Source organism: Myotis yumanensis, unplaced genomic scaffold (assembly GCF_028538775.1).
Source record: "Myotis yumanensis isolate MYYU_CA2020_CCGP unplaced genomic scaffold, mMyoYum1.0.hap1 SCAF_10, whole genome shotgun sequence".
In the NCBI taxonomy this organism is placed as follows: domain Eukaryota; kingdom Metazoa; phylum Chordata; class Mammalia; order Chiroptera; family Vespertilionidae; genus Myotis; species Myotis yumanensis.
Window position 1 is genome coordinate 70,273,541 of NW_027223761.1, and position 12,033 is coordinate 70,285,573.

At 38.7% G+C, this 12,033-nt stretch overlaps 1 non-coding gene across 1 annotated transcript; it reads right to left on the bottom strand.

Annotated features, from left to right (window-relative positions):
- Positions 1–468: 468 nt before the first annotated feature.
- On the bottom strand, positions 469–570 carry LOC139019171 (small nucleolar RNA U13). Its single transcript, XR_011473056.1, has one exon. It is a non-coding gene; the product is annotated as a small nucleolar RNA U13 (small nucleolar RNA).
- Between the last annotated feature and the right edge of the window lie 11,463 nt (positions 571–12,033).

Below are 12,033 nucleotides of genomic sequence, written 5' to 3' on the forward strand. Positions count from 1 at the left end.
AACATAGAAAATTAAGAAAGAAAATGTGATACCAGTTTCTTCATATGTAAATAATCAAACTTTCTTGCTGTTCTCTTCTTAAATGTTTAGTAGTTTGGTTCAATTCTTCCATTGCCTTGTAGTACCTTAACCCTTTTGAACTGTATATTAAGTATAACTCATTAAATTTCTTTTCTGTATGTGAAGTTGGGCTGTTTCCAGATTAGCTCATACTGACTCTTTAATGTTCAAAGCAATGTTGTCTTTATTTAGCTGATGATATATTTTCTTATTAGTTGATGATATTATTACTAACATTTATTTGCATGTGTTATAGTTTACAGAATTCTTTTCACATACATTATCTCATTTAATTTTTACAATAATGAGTTATGTAGGGATGATTATTAACCCCATTTTACAGATGAGAAATAGGAGATCATACAGGCAAAGTAACTGATCCAAGGTCACGCACATTTTTTTTTTCCACATCAGTTAGGTAACATGTCAATGTTATCACAAGGTTTGAGGAAGGCATATCTCACATGAGAACCTGAACACCCAATCATTATGCTGATGAGCTATAAGGCTCAGGTCACACACATTTTAAGTAGCAGAACTTTGATATGAATCTAGGTTTTTGAGTCTAGGTCATAGATTCTTTTCACTATTCCTCACTGACTCCCAAACAATTAGCATATTTAAATAATTATGTTCACCTACAAAAAAGAAAACAAAGACAGAAGAGAGACCTATAAAGAAAAAAAAATGGCCTACTGTGGGTGGCCCATGGAAGATAAGTAAGGACCAAACTGTGCAGAACCTTGTAAACCATGGATTAGGGACTCATTTTAAGGGTCACAGGAAGCCACTGAAGTTTTAAATCAAGGCAGGGCATGGTTTGCTGTTTATGAAAGACAACTCTGGTTTTAGTGTGGGGAGTGGTTTGGAGTCAGCAGGAGTGGCTGTGGGGAGGTTGGTTAGGCAGCTGTGTCAGCAGTTCAGGAGAAAGAGGTGGCAATGGATGTCATGAAAAATAGGCAGATTTGAGGGCTCTTCAGGAGTTGGAATGAACAGGTCTTCATGATTGACTATACACTGGTGGTTAGGGAAAGAGGAATGTCAAGAATAAATTTTAAGATGGGCAACTGCGTGGTTAGAGGTGTTATTGACTGAAACAGAAAATATTGGAAGACCATCCAATTTTTCCTGAAATGTCATTTAACTACCATGTAATCTATAATAATAAAAGCATAATATGCTAATTAGACCAGATGTCCTTCCAGATGACCTTCTGGACGAAGCTGGGGGCTGTGAGGGCTGAGTTCCTTGCATGAATTTTGTGCATTGGGCCTCTAGTTATACAATAAAAAATCCTTGTTAATGGAATATATTTTAAGATTAAAATTGCAGTTCAGAAGGGCTACACTCTTTCCTCATCCTACAAACCTATGCCTAATCTGTCTCCTCCAAGAAATCTCTTTTATTTTTCCCGCTGGAAATCTGTTCCTCTTCTGTTATCTCATGGCACCACCTCTACCTTTGGTTTAGCTATTGTCACACTCTGCTGTTGCCTCAACCATACTATAATTCTCTTGAACTACACTTGAATAAATATAGACTGAATAAATACTCAAATTAATAGATATGAACTCCCACTTTCCTTCCATTTTACAGCAAGTAGGATGGTCTTCTTGTTTAAAAAAAGGAAGCTTCGACATGAGAAATAAGAAACTTAAGCCAAAGATTGGGAGGGGAGAAGATTAGGAGTCACTTACAAATCTTATCTAAAATAACTCAAATTCTAGCTCCAGACATATTGCTTTAGAGGTGATCTTAGAACTATGAATAATAGTCTTTTAGCAATCATAGAGAATTGTCAGTAGCCTCAAGTGAATGTGAATAGGAGAATGCCACCATTCTAATTGGGAAAGAATGGTAGGTTCCACGAACAATAAGTCACTAATTTTTACTTAAGTTGCAGAAATAATAAATTGATTAATTCTCACGTTTATTTATTTTATAAAAATATATTGACTGATGAGGATACAAAAATGATAAGAAGGAAGCCACAGCCTCAGAAAGGGAGACAGGGGCATGAAAAAAATTAAAATAATATGACATGACCTGTGTTATAATAGATGTACATATATACTGATGAGAGAGAAATTGTGTCAGAGCTTGTGGTCAGGGATAGCTGTAGATAGGAAGTGGCATTTGTGTTGCTCATTAGATAATGAATAGGGATTCTCCAGTAATCAAATAGGAAAGAGCACTGCGGGCATACAGAAATGCATAATTAGATCATGAGAGAATCACAATGCCTGTCTGAGTAGGTGGATCAGAGGGCATATGGGAGAAAATGACCTGTGATAAGCTCAAAAGGGTTGGCCTAGGAGCCCTAAGAGACTGGACATTGATCACTTAGAAACATTTAGAGCTTATTTTAAAAACACTTGGTTTATAAATATGCAGGAAAAACATATAGTGATGGATAAGAATAAAGTGATGTGGGTGAGAACCCGTAGTGTCTGGTACAGAGGAATGTTCAATACATATTGAACAAATAAGACCAGGTTCATAAAGAAGTTTTTCAATAAACAAGAGTTATGCTATTTATGATATAAAATAAATATATGTGAACCAATAGCTTTTCTGTATACCAGAAATGAACCACTGGTATATAGAAATAGAGCATAATGAACATATGTGCAAGCTTGTAAGAAGTGACTTAGAACTAGAGGACTAAAACAACAAAATATTGACAAGTGATATAAAAGATGACTTGAATATTTGAAAAACATAACATTTAAAAGATGTCAGTTCTTACAATGTATTTAGTATTTTGTTTATTTTCATATTTAGTATTTTAATGTTATTTCAATAAAAATTTCAACGCTCAATGACATTTTTTTTCTATGCAGAAAGAAAAAGAGTTTAAACTTCTTCTGGAGAAGTAGTAAGATAATAATATCCAAAGCCAATTTGTGAAAACAACAACAAAACCCTAATGAGAGTCTTTCCTTCTTAATATCAAAAGACATTACAAAGTTATACTAATTGAAATATTGTGGTACTAGAACAAAATTGGACACAAAGATCTCTGGAATGTCATAAAGAACTCAGAAATAAATTTTAGTGTATAAATAAGAAATCGAGGAAAATTAATGTGAAAAATTGTTTATTCCATAAATGACACTGGCAAGATTTGTTTGCCACAATAGATCATTTACCCAAGCATCTACATACCAGAAAACTTCATATAATAGATATCTTCTATTTAATTATTATTTTATATTATTTATCTGTTTATTTATTTTACAGGGGGAAGAAGCGGGGAGAGTGAGAGAGATACATTTGTTGTTCTACTTGTTTATGCACTTATGAGTTGATTCTTATATGTGCCCTGACTGATTGAACCCGCAACCTTGATATATCGGGACTATGTTCTAACCAACTGAGCTACTGGGCCAGGGCCTCAATGTGATTATTTATTTTAAAATAATGCCATTGTAATTGTTGAAGAAAGACTAGATATAATGTATAACCTATGAATTACAGGGTTAGAAAAAACTGAATGGTGATTTTATGAAATGTATAATTTGTGATGGTTCTTGCTAGCTACACTTTAGCAGGCACTATCTTAATTTATATTAAGACTAGAGGCTCAGTGCACAAAATTTGTGCAGGGGGCAGCATCCCTCAGCCTGGCCTGTACCCTCTCGCAGTCCAGGACCTCTCAGGGAATGTCCGCCTGCTGGCTTAGGGAACATCACTTTCACAATCTGGGATCCATTGCTCCTTACCATCCACCTGTTCGCTCCTTACCGCATGGATTGCTGCTCCTTATCAGCAGGCTCCTTACTGCTCGGTTTGCTGCTCCTTAGCACTGCCCCAGAGGCAAGAGAGGCTCCCGCCACTACCATTGTGCTCGCCAGCCATGAGCCCAGCTTCTGGCTGAGTGGCGCTCCCCCTGTGGGAACACACTGACCACCAGAGGGCAACTCCTGCACTGAGTGTCTGCCCCCTGGTGGTCAGTGTACATCATAGCAACTGGTCGTTCTGATCATTCCGCCATAACGGTTGCTTAGGCTTTTATTATATAGACTAGAGGTCTGATGCACGAAGGCCTTCCTTCCCTTGGCTACCAGCACTGGCTTCCCTCCAGTACCCGGGACCCAGGCTTCCCTCACAGCCCCAGCTTCGTCCATCCAGAAGGTCATCCAGAAGAACATCTGGAAGGACGTCCGGTCTAATTAGCATATTATACTTTTATTATTATAGATTATATAAATGATTATCTACAATATGACAATTTACAAAATATGCATCCTTTTGTATAAATATTGTTAATTAAGCCAAATTCTTGACCTCATAAGTATACCTTGTTCTACTCTATTTGGAGCAAATTAGATCCACACTTGTCTTCATAAAGACACTCCAATGAAAGGACAGAGAATGTCAGATTGTATAAAAAAGAGAGGCCATTTTAGGTTGTCTACAAAAAGCATAACCTATATAATAAAAGGGTAATATGCAAATTGAGCCTAACAGCAGAACAACTGGGAATGACTGGTCACTATGACACACACTGACCACCAGGGGGCAGACGCTCAATGCAGGAGCTGCTCCCTGGTTGTCAGTGCGCTCCCACAGGGGGAGCTCTGCTCAGCCACAAGCAAGGTTGATGGCTGCCAGCACAGTGGTGGTGGCGGGAGCCTCTCCTGCCTCCTCAGCAGTGCTAAGGATGTCTGACTGCAGCTTAGGCCTGCTCCCCACTGGCAAGTGGACATCCTCCAAGGACTCCTGGGCTGGCAGAGGGATGTCTGACTTCCAGCTTAGGTTCGATCCCCCAGGAGGCGGGCCTAAGCCAGCAGGTGGACATCCCCTGAGGGGTCCCAGACTGCAAGAGGGCACAGGCAGTGCTCAGGGAACCCCCCCCCCCCCCCCCCCCCCCGCCAAGTGCACAAATTTTTGTGCATTGGGCCTCTAGTTTTAAATATAAAGGTGAGGATAGTATAAAAGTAAAAGATTGAAAAAAACTATACCATGCAAATACTAATAAAAAGAAACCAAGAGTGGCTATATTAATATCAGACAAAGATAAAAAAATAAAGAGATGATAGGTAATACAGAAAATCAATAAAACTGATAAATCTATAGCTAGTATGGTAAAGAATGAAAGATTCCACAAATTATCAATATAAGAAACAGAACAGGAGCTGTCACTATAGATCTTATAAACATTAGCATAAGAATATATTATGAGTAAAGTTATGACAATAAATTTGACAACTTAGGTAAAATGGACAATTCATTAAAAGAAATAAATTAGCAAAATAGACTCAAGAAGTGAAAAACTTTAATAGCTTTTATATCTAGTAGAAAAATTGATTTTTTAACTAAAAAATCTTCCCACAAAAAACATCCAGCCAATATAGTTCTCACTGGTCCATTCTACTAATATTTAAGGAATGAAAAATATCAATCCTATGTGAATTCTTTCATATGGAAAATAGGCAGATATGGCAGATATAGTTCATAACTCATTTTTATGAGGTCAAGATAGAGAGATACATGTTCATGGATTAGAAGGCTCAATATTTTAAAAATATAAATTACCCTAGATTAATCTATATGTACAATTCAATCCCAATAAAAATTTCAGCTGAGTATTTTTGTGTGACAGAAATTAACAAATTGATTTCAAAGTTTATACAGAAATGCAGAGGACCTGGCATATTTAAAGCAATTTTAACAAAGAGCAAAGTTGGAGGACTTCCAACTGACTAAAGGTACAGAAATCAAGACAGTGTGGTTTTATCTATGTATGGACATAAAGGTCAATGGAACAGAATAGTGAGGTTCAGAAATGCACTCATGCATCTTTGTTGATTTTCCATCAAAGGACCATAGTAATTCCATGAAGGAAAGCATAATAGCCTATGAAAAAAAATTGCTGGAGCCACTGTTTGTCTCCATTAAAAAAGTGAACCTTGATTCTTATCTCATGCCATTCAGATAAATTAAATCAAAACGAATCATGCCCTAGCCGGGCTGGCTCAGTGGATAGAGTGTTGGCCTGTGGACTGAAGGATCCTGGCTTCGATTCCAGTCAAGGGCACATACCTTGGTTGCAGGCTCCTCCCTGGCCCGGGCCCTGGTCGAGGCTCATGCAGGAGGTAACCAATTGATATGTTTCTCTCACATTGATATTTCTCTCTGTCTTTCCCTCTCTCTTCGACCTCTCTAAAAATCAATGGAAAAATATCCTCAGGTGAGGATTAAAAAAATGAAAAAGAATTATAGTGCTAAATATAAAAACTAAACCTATAGAACTCCCCTCTCCCAAATAACAGAAAGTTTTACAACCTTTGGGTAGATGTAGATTTCTTAGAGAGGACACAACATACATGAAGCATAAAAAGAAAAAATGAAAAATTGGACTTGATAAATATAAAGATACTTTTGTTATCTGAAAGACAAATTTAAGAAAATGAAAAGACAAGCCACAGATTGGGGGAAACATTTGCTATATATTTTATATAAGACACAAACAGAATGTATAAAGAAGCTTTACATCTTAATAAAAATAAGAAAAAAATAAAATAGGGAAAAGATTTGAACAGATACTTCATAAAAGAATGTATGCAAATAGTTCTTAAGCACATGAAAATGAATTCAACATTATTAGTTATCAGGGAAATATGAATTAAAACTATAATCTGATGCCTCTACACATGTTAGAATGGCTAAAATTTTTAAAACTAACAATAACAAATGTGAGTGAACATGTAAACTATCTGGAACTTTCATACATTGATGGTGGGAATGTAAAAGGGTACAAGTTAAGAAAAACATTTAGTAGCTACTTATAAATTTAAATCTATGCTTACCAAGTAACTCACCATTTCCATTTCAGGCATTTAAATATCCAATAGAAATAAAAACAGATAGTAACAGACTTGTACACAAACTTTCATATTATTTATTAATAATAACCCCAAACTAGAACAAACCTAATATCATCAAACAGGTAAATGGATACATTTTGGTACCTTTGCACATGTGATACTACTCAGCAATAAAAACATGAGGGGTTGACACACACAATCACATGGATCAATCTCCAAAATATGCTGAGTGCCAGAAACCAGACACAAGATAGTACATATTGTATACTTGTATATAGCTTCAATTTCAAATAATAAAGTAATGTTAAATTAGTGATTTTTTTTCAAAAATGGGTGAAAATCAAATGGAAGTCTTTTTAATCAAACAAAATCTTACTTAGAACCACAATAATTAAGACACATAATGAAAGGTCTGTTCCGGGAATGGCAAAACCTGGACTGTGTCCGCCTACCCCAACTGTTTTTGGCTCTTTGCAGTGGATTTTGCAGCGGTAACTTGGCACCCTATGACTTTGAGGGCACAGTTTGAAGAGTCACTCCATTAAACAAGTCACTGCAATCTATGCAATGGTATATGATAATATTTGCAAATAATATTTGGAGGTATGAGAAAATCTTTATGACAAAATTTAAAAAAAATATAGAATATAAAGTTGTAAATGTAAATTTATGATCTCAGTTATGTGAACTATATGAGGGGAAAAAGAATGGAAAAGAAATAATGAATGAAATGCAATGTTTTCATAAAAAATGAAAACAGCTATGAAACCTCCACAGTAAGATTCTAATTTTAGTTTCACTTTTATTTTATTATTTTCTCTGTTAAAGTTTTGTTCTTTTTTTGTCTTCCTCTGACTTATTTCACTTGAGGTCCATCCATGTTGTTGCAAATGGCAACATTTCATTCTTTTTTTTATGGCTGAGTAATATGAGATATATATACTGGAGGCCCGGCACATGGATTCATGCACCAGTGGGATCCCTCAGCCTGGCCTGCACCCTCTCACAATCCAGGACCCCTCAGGGGATGTCAGACTGCTGGTTTCGATCTGATCCCCACAGGCCAGGCCAGGCCAGGCCGAAGGACCCCACTGGTGCACGAATCCTTGCACCAGGCCTCTAATCCTATATAATAAAAGCCTAATATGCAAATCAACTAAACGGTGAAACGACTGGTCACTATGATATGCACTAACCACCAGGGAGGAGATGCTCAATGGAAGAGCTTCCCCCAGCCTGTAGACTCCAGGCCAGCCAAGGGGGGCGCCAGTGGGGGCCCCCTGATAGCCCCACTGGTCACCCCACAGATCAGCCCTGACCACTGGCCAGGCCTAGGGACCCTACCCATGCACAAAATTCATGCATGGATAGGGTCCCTAGGCCTGGCCAGTGGTATGCATATAAGATCTTTGATATAGGACTTGGTGGTGATTTTTTAATATGCATATAAGCTCTAGTATGCATATAAAATCTTTGGTTAATCTCTTCCCACCCTCCCTTCTTCCTCCTTCCCTGTGAGATTCATCAGTCTGGTTTTGTTCTTTATCCATTCATCCATCAATGGACATTTCGTTTTTTCCCCCCATATCTTGGCTACTATAAATAATGCTGCAATGAACATGGGAGTGCATATGTTTTTTCTAGTTAGTGTTTTCACTTTCTTTAATAAATACCCAAAGATGGAATTGCTGTATCATATGGCAGTTCTATTTTTAATTTTCTGAGAAATCTCTGTACTGTTTTCCATAGTGGCTGCACCAATCTACAGTCCCACCAATAACGCACAAGAGTTCACTTTTCTCCACATCCTCGCCAATTCTTGGTGTGTCTTGTCTTTTTGAAAGTAGCCACTCCACCAGGTGTGAGATGATAGCCCACTGTGGTCCTGACTTGACTCTCCCCAGTGATTAATGATGCTGAGCATTGTTTCCATGCTCCCGTTGGCCACCTGGATGCCTTCTTTGGAAAAATGTCTATTCAGATTTTTAATTACATTGGTTTTTTGTTTTGATTTGACTGAGTTGTATGAGTTCTTTATACATCCTGGAGAGCAGACCCTTATCAGATATATCGTCCCATTCAGTAGATTGTCTTTTAATTTTGTTGGTTTCCGTTGCTGCAACTAATAGTTGTATGATGTAGTCCCACTTGTTTATTTTTGCTTTCGTTGCTTTTGGAGTCAGATTTAAAAAATCACCACCAAGTCCTATATCAAGGAGCTTAACACCTGTTTTGCTTCAGGAGTTTTACAATTTCAAGTCTTACGTTCAAAGTTATTTTAATGTAAAAATACTGTACATGGTCAATGACAGCTTTCTTCCAGACTGGATGGGAGAGTGTGAATTCTCAGAAAAGGTCTCTTGGAGACGGGAACATCACAGTTATCTCCACCTTCGTTGTCCTCCGCCTCCTCCTGCTCCATTTCTAACAAACTGTCCCTGGTCATCACTTGCATGGCTTCCGAGAAGGCAGCTCTGAACTTGGTGTGAAGCTGGTGACCCGGGTGATCCTGGGCTCCAGAACCATGCGGGTCTCGGCTCTGCTCCAGAGTGAACCCCGAGGAGGGTCTCCTCTGGCTCAGGGGACATTGCGTCCAGCCCGCGCTCCCAGAAGTCCAGCCGAGGCACCACCGACCCAAACCCAGTGCCCAAGGCTACCACTAGCTTCATTTTCATACTTTGAACTTCCCAAGCATTTAAGGAGAAGGGTGTATTGTTTTTATGTTGAGAAAAAAAGTGTGTGTGTGTGTGTGTGTGTGTGTGTGTGTGTGTGTGTTTAAAGGTTGTCTTGTCAAACAGACCCTGTTTTGTTTTTTAATATGTTGGTGGGTTATTGGAAATGCTGTAGTCCTGCCTACCAATCTTATTTCAGCTCAGTGATTAACACAATTTTACTTATTTTATTACAAAAATAATACACTGTGGGCTGGGTGAAATATAGTTAGGTAGAGTCACAGTTGGTTGAGCAGTTCACCAAGTTACAAAATTTATTGAACATTCAGGACTCTCTGGGCCCTGAAAATATAAAATGAATGAGACAGGGTTCCTGCCTTCACAGATGCCCAGTTCAGAGAAGAACAAGCCCGAGTGTAAATAATCACAGTTCTGTGGTGACATACATCTACCACAGGAGTGCCAGGAACATCAATTCCTGGGGCAGCATCACAGAGAAGGGAAATTCTATGACCACTTACTGTATGGTAAACACCACTCTAAGAGCTTTACTTTGGCACCAGAGGCCAACTATGGCCAATTATGCAGAATATGAGTTTTATTAAAAAGATATGATATAGGCCCAGCTGGCATGGCTCAGTGGTTGAGTGTCAACCTATGAACCAGGAGGTCACAGTTCAATTCCCAGTGAGGGCACAGGCCTGGGTTATAGGCTCGAACCCCAGTGTAGGGTGTGCAAGAGGCAGCCGATCAATGATTCTCTTTCATCATTGATGTTTCTATCTCTCCATCTCCCTCACTCTCTGAAATCAATAAAAATATATTTAAAAAAATATAAAAAGATATAACATAGTTATCGGCTTGGTGAACAGGCCCGAGAGAGTTTCTGGGAACAGTATGTAAAACCTTGCTGTGGAACTGGCTCCAGTGAGTAGAGTGAACACCATGGCTGACCCTGCTGCATCAGGATTCAACCTTGCTACCACTCAGCCCATGAAGTTCCATGTCTCTGCAACCAGCATCATCAGCAAAATGATGGCCACACAAGGCCTTTTCAAGCTGCTTCTTTGGGATTGAAGTCTTGGGTGGGTGAGTAGATGTGGTTGGAGTAGCCTGGGTCACGTGCCTGTGCCCTCACTGTAATGAGGCAGGTTTTTGCCTTGAGTAGATACGATTCATAAGACTGGACACTGTCCATTATACAGCATGGTGTTCAAAACCAGAAAACCTGCAGATGATCCACCACATGCATGTTATGTCATTTAATCCTTATGACAGCCCTAGGAGGTATTGTATTTTCTCAGTTTTTCAGATGAGTAAACTAAGGATTTAAGAAGTCAAAGAATATTCCCAAGTCTTCAAAGCTAGAAAGTGGTAGAACAAGGAACTGTTTTGATCTTGGAGTCTGTCTGGCTCCAAAACTCACGCACTGTCAACTAACTACAATCCATGCTATGACTCACAGAGGAGGTGACCTCTGGCAAAATCCTGAAAGGTCCGTTTCCAAGGTCATTGTGAAGGAGAGGAGGAGATGATAATGGAAAGTAGTGAAGTTTTGGACCATGAAAGAGGAGAAGCTGGTACAAATGATCAGGCTCAGAAGACTTGGGGCCCCACTGTGGTCTATGTCTGAAAGAATCCAGGGTAAAGATGTGTAATCAGTGCCTTTCCTGGGATCTACTTCCTCTGATTTCCACCCCCCATTGGTGTCCCAAGTGCCTCTTAATTGTTCTGGCCATAAGTGTCTGGATTTTATTTTCTAAGTCTTTGGTTTTTAACCTGTTGGAAAGCTATGGGGTTTTCTCCCCATACACCATTTTGCATGGACAGAGGTGGGCAAAGGTAGGTTTACAGTTGTGAATACACAAAACAGTTAATTCTTGTATTAGTATTTATTAATTATTTTACTATTTTCCATACGAACAACTGTAAACCTATGTTTGCTCCACTCCTGTATGTCCTCAAGGGGTTTATAGACCTTTCCTATGGCCCATCCATGGGACTTCTATGGGTTCTGGTTATGAGGAGAAAACTGAGACTTTAACTGATACAATGATGTAATGAGACCTGTGCTTTTTTTTGAGGGGGAGAGGGAGAAAAGTGGAGGGGGACATACTTTCAACAATAAATATAAATTTTTAAAAAGAGAGATAGCTTTGACAGTAGCATGGAGCACAAGCTAAAATAAGATTAAAATGAAAGAACAGAAAATAATTAAGAGGCTGTGTCATAAGCCTCTGATCAAGAAATAAAGACTTAGTTATGTAAAAATTGTTAATCAGCCCTAACCAGTTTGGCTCAGTGGATAGAGCATCAGCCTGGGGACTGAAGGGTCCCAGGTTTGATTCTGGTCAAGGGCATGTATCTTGGTTGCGAGCACATCCACAGTAAGGGGTGTGCAGGATCGATGTTTTGATCTTGGAGTCTGTCTGGCTCCAAAACTCACGCACTGATCGATGTTTCTCTCT